Raw genomic sequence first — 7,861 nt, forward strand, 5'->3', positions numbered from 1 at the left:
ATTTGACAAATTTAATCTCTTAGTGATTTCACGTGTTGTTATTTGGCAGTTTGCTTCAATCAGTACCTTTATTTTGTTTTCATTGGCTTCAATTGGCCATCCAGAACGTGGTGCATCTTCAATATTGAAACTGCCAGAACGAAATTTTGTAAACCAGTTTTGGCGCTGTCTTTCTCTTAACACATCATCTCCATACATGTACCACAATTTTTTTCTTGCTTGAACAGCATTTTAATTTTTAGGTTAAAAAAAAAGCAAAATATGCCAAAAATGATGCTTTCAATCTTCAATATTTGATGGGACGCAAAACATAAAACAATTGCACAGAATCAAACAAAATTCTTTACAAATAAAGCCTTAAAATACTACCTGTCAAAATATATAATGATAATATGGTTTAGAATAAAAATGATGGGAAAAATACGACTAATCCATCTAGTGGTAAAAAAAAAACTTACTTTCCGAATAACCCAATACAATCAGATCGGAACAGCCCATATAGTGAGCAATTTGGCAAAAACAACCTGCTTCGCTCAGCCTGATGATGTGGCCTTTCTCAAACTGTCAGCTGTGCATAATGTCTGATTACATCATACAGACATACATAGCATTCAAAGACCTCCAAACAATGGATACATTGAAACTCCTAAACACAGTGAGCCTATGCAACCCTTTTTATAGGATATTGGGGTAATAATTTTAAGGCATTCTAGTGGTATTACCAGGTATAGTCATATCATAACTGTACACATTTATGTACCTGTCTGAGACAGCTGTGTGTCAAATTTTGCACTTTTGGACAATTCTATCTGGCTGTGTAACTTTTTGTGAATGAGTGTATGACAAAACAATAATATGTAGTCTATAATTAAAAATAATCTTCATTATGTTTTATGTTTTTTATTTTCTTTCTTTGCAAATAATATTAACCTGTAGTATATTAACCTACCTTCAAGACATCTCTCTTGGCATTGCCTGTTGCTTATTGATGAAATTTGCCATCTCTATGTACTTCTGTCTTTCGTTCTGTTATTATAAATAATTAAAGCAGTTAGCAAAAACAATTAGTATTTAAATTATGTATTGTTAGTAGTATATTTCAACCAAATTTTCTCACTCAAGTATGAATTTTGGAAGTCATTAAATTATATTTCTTAATATATTTGAAGCCATTTAACTTTATCATAAAATTGTAGATAAGAAAATAAGTTATAGAATTTTTATAGAATAACTTTGCATATTTTAGTTTTCAAACAATTTTTTAAATGTTATTGTTATTTATTAAAACTTTAACACTTAAACCTTGTGTCTGAAAGAGTAAAATCTGATTAATTGGACATATGGGCAACAAGTACAAATATTTGAATAAAATTTTCATTTTGACATGGTATATATTATTCTCATAAATATAAATTTTACATATTGAATTTATTTAAATTTGAATTTAGATTAAGAGTTTTGGAATAAAAGTTAATGGATCATAAAAAATTGATGCAAAGCAAACAAACATTATATAAGTGAAAATTTGTAAACTGCCTAAAATTGTTGAAACTAATATTAGTTTATCATTATTTATTTATATCAAAATATTATCATCAAAATGAATGATTAGATGTCAGAAAGAAGATAGATAAAATACTACAGGAGTTTAGATTTGTTTAGATGTGATAAATATAGATTTTTTTTTAACAAGTGTTAAATAGATATAAAAGAAAATAAATACATTTTAAATCATTATATAGTGTAAATGTCGGCATTCAATTTATTTTTCACTTAAACCCTAGTCATTCAATTTCAAATGAGAAGTATTCAATTTGTGTTTATAACAAATAATACAAAATAGCAAAATAGGTTATTTAATTGAATGTATGCATTTTTATATTTTTTTATTCATATTTTTATAAGTAGCTAGTCAATGATTGATTAATATTAAACATTTTATTTACAACAAATTTATCAAGAATAGTCACATACAATATAGCAATATATGATTTATGAAGTTATGAAATAGATGATAAAACAGTTTGCTTAGAATCAATGTTCAGGCAGAAAACATAGAAAGACAAGATAAATTATTTTATAGACAGTTTATAGCAGAAAATCTGCTATAAATGCATATTTTAATAAATTGAATAATATTATATCAAAGTAAATATATCTTTGCAATAACTAAAATGTTAATGACTCTGAAATTTTTAATTTTTAACTAAATTATATTTTAGTTATAAATGTAATTTTAATTTTTAATATTTATTAATGCATACCTATTCTAATAGTAATAGTAATTAAAATCTATTTACCTTCTGAAAAAATTAGTATTGTTATTTTAACAGTTGAGGCATTTCTTCAGATTCTTAAAATGTCAAAAAACAAATCTATAAATTGTTTCCTATCAATAAAGCATATAGATTTAATTAGATTTTAAATCAAAAATATTTCTTCAAACATTTTAAACATTTCATGGATCATATTATTTGGTCCACGAAATGATCCATGATACAATATTAAATAATCTGTAGTCCATTGAATGGACCATAGATTATTTAATATTTTTTAATAAAAATGCTATTATTCTTCTAAGAAATATTTCATATAAAAATTTAAATCTGTAACATGATGAATAATAATCCTTTAAAAAATAAATTCTATACTAAAAAAAATATAATGAAGTTTCAGTAAATGAATTACATAACATTCATTAAAAATTGACTATAGTTAGCATTTTCATTTACTCTTGGATTGTAAAATGTTAAATTAATAAGTTAACCTTTGTGAATTTTATCATAATCTTTAAATATAAATTTGTAAAAAACATCATTCAAACCACTTATATAATAATAATTATTATTATTCTAATTATAGTTATATGGGAAGAAGTAAGAGTAATCTAATATCAAGTTAAAAAAAAAAGAACTCAGAATTGCTACTAAATAAATAAAATAACTCCTAATACTCATTAATCCCAAGTTACAGTCATCAATATTTCCAACACAATTACTATTGATGTGCCTGTAAGACATTTACTGATTGAAGGCACTTAAAATAAATAAAGTTAAAACTATTTAAAGAATATTTCATTAAAACTAATAAAATATTACACTATTTGATTTGAAATTTTATAAATGATATTTTTATAATGTCATTTATAATCAATTGAAAAGAATAAAGTTACTTTTTAAATATTAGCATTTGACTGATATAATTGTTAGATGTTAATTTCATAAATTTTATAAAAATAAATATAGATTACATTTTGAAATCATTTATTATATTTCATTGGATATAATAATAGTGATTTTTATAAACAAGGATTACATTACATTTTTAAAACCAAGAAAATAAATTTTCTACTAACTCAAGACTTTTTCACTTATGTAACATGTTTTCTCTTATAACTTTCCACTATTAATTTAATTCACTAATTACTGTTATTATATAATAACAATTTACCCATTGTTAATTAATTTCAGATGAAATCTTATCTTAATAGAAACAAATTTATATATTCATTTTCAGGTAATTATTCTATTTATAACAGAATCAAAGCCAGGAATAGATGAATATTTATGTTCAAAATTTTAATAAAAAGCTAAAATCAAAAAGATATATCAGATATACTTCAAAATATTAAAAGAAATAAAACTAAGAATTTTTCATTGGGCTTTCTTTATATTTTTTATATTGTAGACTTAAGTAAACATTTTAAATGNATCACATAATTGTATTTTTTACAATAGCTTATAAAATTTTAAATTTAGATTTTATAGAGCCTTTTTTTTTTTCTACTTTAACCTTAGTTTAACCTATCTTTTTTAATATGGATTACATACTTTCTTGGCAGTTCTACACTAGTGCTATTCTAAGAAAATAGAAGCAATGTCTAATATTTTTTATGATTGCATTTTTTCTATTATTAACTGATAAATTAATTGCCTATGTCAAAATTACTTTTGCATATCAGACATCTCAATCATCAAAATACTGGTTTAATAAGTTTTTCATTTTTACTGGTTATTGAAGTTGGTGGTAAGATTTATCAGACGTCCTTTTAAGTGCAATGTAATTCACAAAACAATATTAAATAACTGGTAATGTAATAACAATCTACTTGTTTAAAAATGAAAAAACTTTCTCTCAAAAATAAGCAGATGATGCTGAAAATTAATTGGTAAGATGTGATAATTGGCTATAAATGAGATCAGAACTTTTCCCTTAAAAAATGCATACTGTATTTCTAAAAATTTATTAGTACCAAATTAGTTAAACTAGTTAAAATCAAACTAAAAATGTTCTAAACATTTTCAATTTAAAAACACAGATACAAAAAGCTAGAAGTTTCTAACAGAATTGGATGTGTTATTGTGATTTTCTTAAAATACCATTATTAATAAAGTTATTTTTTTAATCATTATTCATTTTTTAATATTAATTTCATAATTTTAAATTTAAATAGTAGTAGCATTTTCCAATGGAAAGATTAATTACCAATTACTCCAATTATTGGAGAATTAAACATTACTTGATAATTAATCAATGGAGGACACGATTAGTACTATTAACAATTAGCAAATGATTAATTGTTACAGCTCTAAAAAATCTTGAAATTATGTTGATTTCTACAGAAAAACTAAATATATAACTAAAATATCAAAACAGTAACACACTCATTGACAAAAAAGTTATACAAGAAAAAGGCATTGTAATTGAATAAAACTATTAATGAGAATGTAATGATGGTGGTAAAAATGATTTCAATATCATAACAAAGATACAATTTAAAGCAACCTTTAGTACATTGTAAGACTTTCTCTTGCCTGGATATATGGAATAAGGTTGTGCTTACAGGCCATGTATATCTTGCAATAGATTTGCCCACAAATATTGCAATTATCATTCCAGATCATTCATACTCTTAGATGGTTGAAGCTGGCATCCCATCTGGTCCCACAAATGCTCAATGGGCAACAAATCTGAAGGGTAAGAAGACTACGGATGTTTGGCAATATGACAGACACATTGTAGGAAACACCAGCTGTGGAGAACCTAGCATTACTTTGCTAGAAAATGTCTGTTTGCAATCCTGCCATGAAAGGAAAACAAGAGTACAGAATTTCACTGGTGAGTTCTTCAATCTTGTTTTTACTATTGAGATATCCCTTATACCATTACTAGGAGTAACCAATGTGACTTACAATATGCCACTTGATAGCAAAGACAAGATTGAAGCACTCACCAATGGTGTTCTAAACTAACATGATAGTCATTTTCTCTCACAGAACAGGATCTGTTACTAAAGACAATATGATGCCAGTCCATGCTTCTCTGTCCCAACACACCACTGCAAATGAATGTTAGAGTTCTAATGGCATAGTATATAGTACAGTGGTACCTCGGGATACGAACGCCCCAGCATACGAAATTTTCAGGATATGACATGAAATTCGAACATATTTTTGCTCCACGATACGAACAAAAACTCACCATACAACATACATTAGTTCGCAGCGCCATTTTTTTATTCACTTCTGTTCATTGGTCTCAGTCCTGTGTTTGCTTCGTCGTGGAAGAATCTCGCTTGATAAAGGAAATCTTGAGGTATTATAAGTGACTGATTTTATTGAAAAGAAACACTCCGAAAAGGTTCAAACTGGCCGTATTGCTGCTCGGAGTAACAACATTTGCCTAAGTCATTTTAGAAACATTTTTAAAAGTAGGCAAAGCCGAACCTCTTTGGATAGATATTTTACCAAGCGACCTCTATCCAGTGAAAGTGCTGGCGAAAGTGAAGGAAAGAAAGCAAAAAGCAGTGAATAAAAATTTTAAAAAATATATAAAACAACACTAATTTCTTTATATTTTCTAAGTTATTTTTAAGTTATTGTTACATTATGTTATGTAAGTTAAGTTTTAGTATCATTTCCCTTCTCCCTCTCCCCCGCCACCAGTTTACACCTCCACCGTTGTCTATCCTCAAAGGTAAAGTGCAAATAAAACTACATTTTTTTAAATTAGTTATTATTCTATTATAGTTATTTATACATTTACAACTACAAAACGCATTTTTCAGTGTTTTCCGTACTAAAGTTGTTTTTTTTTATACTAAAGTAGTTTTTTTAAATGTACTACTTAGCTTTAATTTGAGTGTTTTTTTTCGTGTTGGAACGAATTATTTGGTTTTACATGTTATTGTATGGGGAAAAATGATTCACTTACGACATTTTCATGATACGATTTCAGTTTCGGAACGAATTAATTTCGTATCCTGAGGTACCACTGTATATAGCAGGGGTGGCCAACAAGTTGATCATGATCGACTGGGCGATCGTAAAGCCAATTTTGGTCGATCACTTGTGATGTCTTGACTTAATGTATTACACTTGTAACCGAATGCAAGTGTAGTGATAACCACATCTGAGGGAGGATGCAGAGGTCTGATTTGTCAGTCCACGCACAATCCATTTGCATACAGTTGTAAAAGGGGAATAAGAAATGTAGACAAAGGTTTATAAAACCAAAAAAAAGAGGACAGAAAGAGTAGGTCAGGACATGGTAGAGAGAGGAAGGGTGAAGTGATAGTCCCTGAAAGTGACAACATTGAGTATCAATTTTTCTTCTGTTTAAAATGTAAGTACCTTTTCTTCATGTTTTAAATTAAATTTTGGCTTTTCTTACCTATCTAAACATAGTATGTATTTCACACCTCTCCCTCGCCATTTAGACTATGCCTACGATAACAAGTCAATTGCGACACATTTTTAAGATAAAAAGTAAATCTTATGTACACAAAAGTTGGCTAACCCTGGTATATAGGATGCATAGCATTCATCAAACATGCAAATTTATCTCTGCTAATCACCTGCCAATGGTATGAAATGAGGAAAGGTTCTGTAGCAAGGTTTCCACCTATTTCTGGAAGTAAGCAAAGATATAGTTAAAGATATTTATGCTTTGTATATGAATAGACAATCATCTCTGTAAGTGATCCTGCCTGCTGTGTATATGTCTCTGACATCTCCACTATTTTTAATCATATTATTGGGTTGTTCAGAAAGCAAGTTCGTTTTTTTTCACAGAAAAAAACAAACTTACTTTCTGAACTAATAAAACTATACTTACTTTCTGAACTTATAATAATATTGTGGTTTTTTTCCGTGAAAAAAAACCACAATATTTTTATAATAAATAAATATTTTATTGAATTATATATCGACCATTTTGGTCAAATAACTGTTGTCATCGTTTCTGGTAATAGCATGATTTCACATTCATAAAAGTTTTTATTGTTGCTTACAAAAAACTGATCGAAGTGATTTTTGACATTGTCATTTCAAGTAAATGTCTTACAGTTAAAAAAAATTTGTATAGACCAGAACAAGAAAGTGTGCTTGATCTGGCGAATATGGTTGGTGTGATAGCACATCCCATCTAAGTTATAACAGTTTCTGACCAGTTAACAAATTTGTGTGAAATTTGACATTATCATGGTAAAACACTACACCTTTTTTGTTGATCAATTCTGGCCTTTTCTGCTTTATATTACTCAATTTGTTTACTCGATGGCAGTACACTTTCGAATCAATTGTTAAATTGTCTGGTAAAAGCTCCAGAAAAAAAAAAAATTTCTTAAAGTCCCACCAAAGAGAGCATCTCTCTTTAAGAACATGTGGAATCCATATATCGAGCTTTGAAATGAAACCAATTTGTTTCAAGTAATCATAAACAGTTCAATTTGACAAATTTAATCTCTTAGTGATTTCACGTGTTGTTATTTGGTAGTTTGCTTCAATCAGTACCTTTATTTTGTTTTCATTGGCTTCAATTGGCCATCCAGAACGTGGTGCATCTTCAATATTGAAATTGC

At 27.5% G+C, this 7,861-nt stretch overlaps 1 protein-coding gene across 1 annotated transcript in view; it reads right to left on the minus strand.

Annotated features, from left to right (window-relative positions):
* Positions 1–7,861, minus strand: part of LOC111625653 (oxysterol-binding protein-related protein 3-like) — a 148,502-nt gene that overhangs the window by 134,729 nt on the left and 5,912 nt on the right. The window contains exons 2-3 of the mRNA XM_023368866.1: positions 2,301–2,389; positions 950–1,026 (exon numbers count right to left, since the gene is read on the minus strand). The gene's annotated coding sequence lies outside the window, so the exon portion shown is untranslated. The remainder of the gene's footprint in view (positions 1–949; positions 1,027–2,300; positions 2,390–7,861) is intronic.

Source organism: Centruroides sculpturatus, unplaced genomic scaffold (assembly GCF_000671375.1).
Source record: "Centruroides sculpturatus isolate CEXI.00-Female unplaced genomic scaffold, Cexi_2.0 scaffold464, whole genome shotgun sequence".
In the NCBI taxonomy this organism is placed as follows: domain Eukaryota; kingdom Metazoa; phylum Arthropoda; class Arachnida; order Scorpiones; family Buthidae; genus Centruroides; species Centruroides sculpturatus.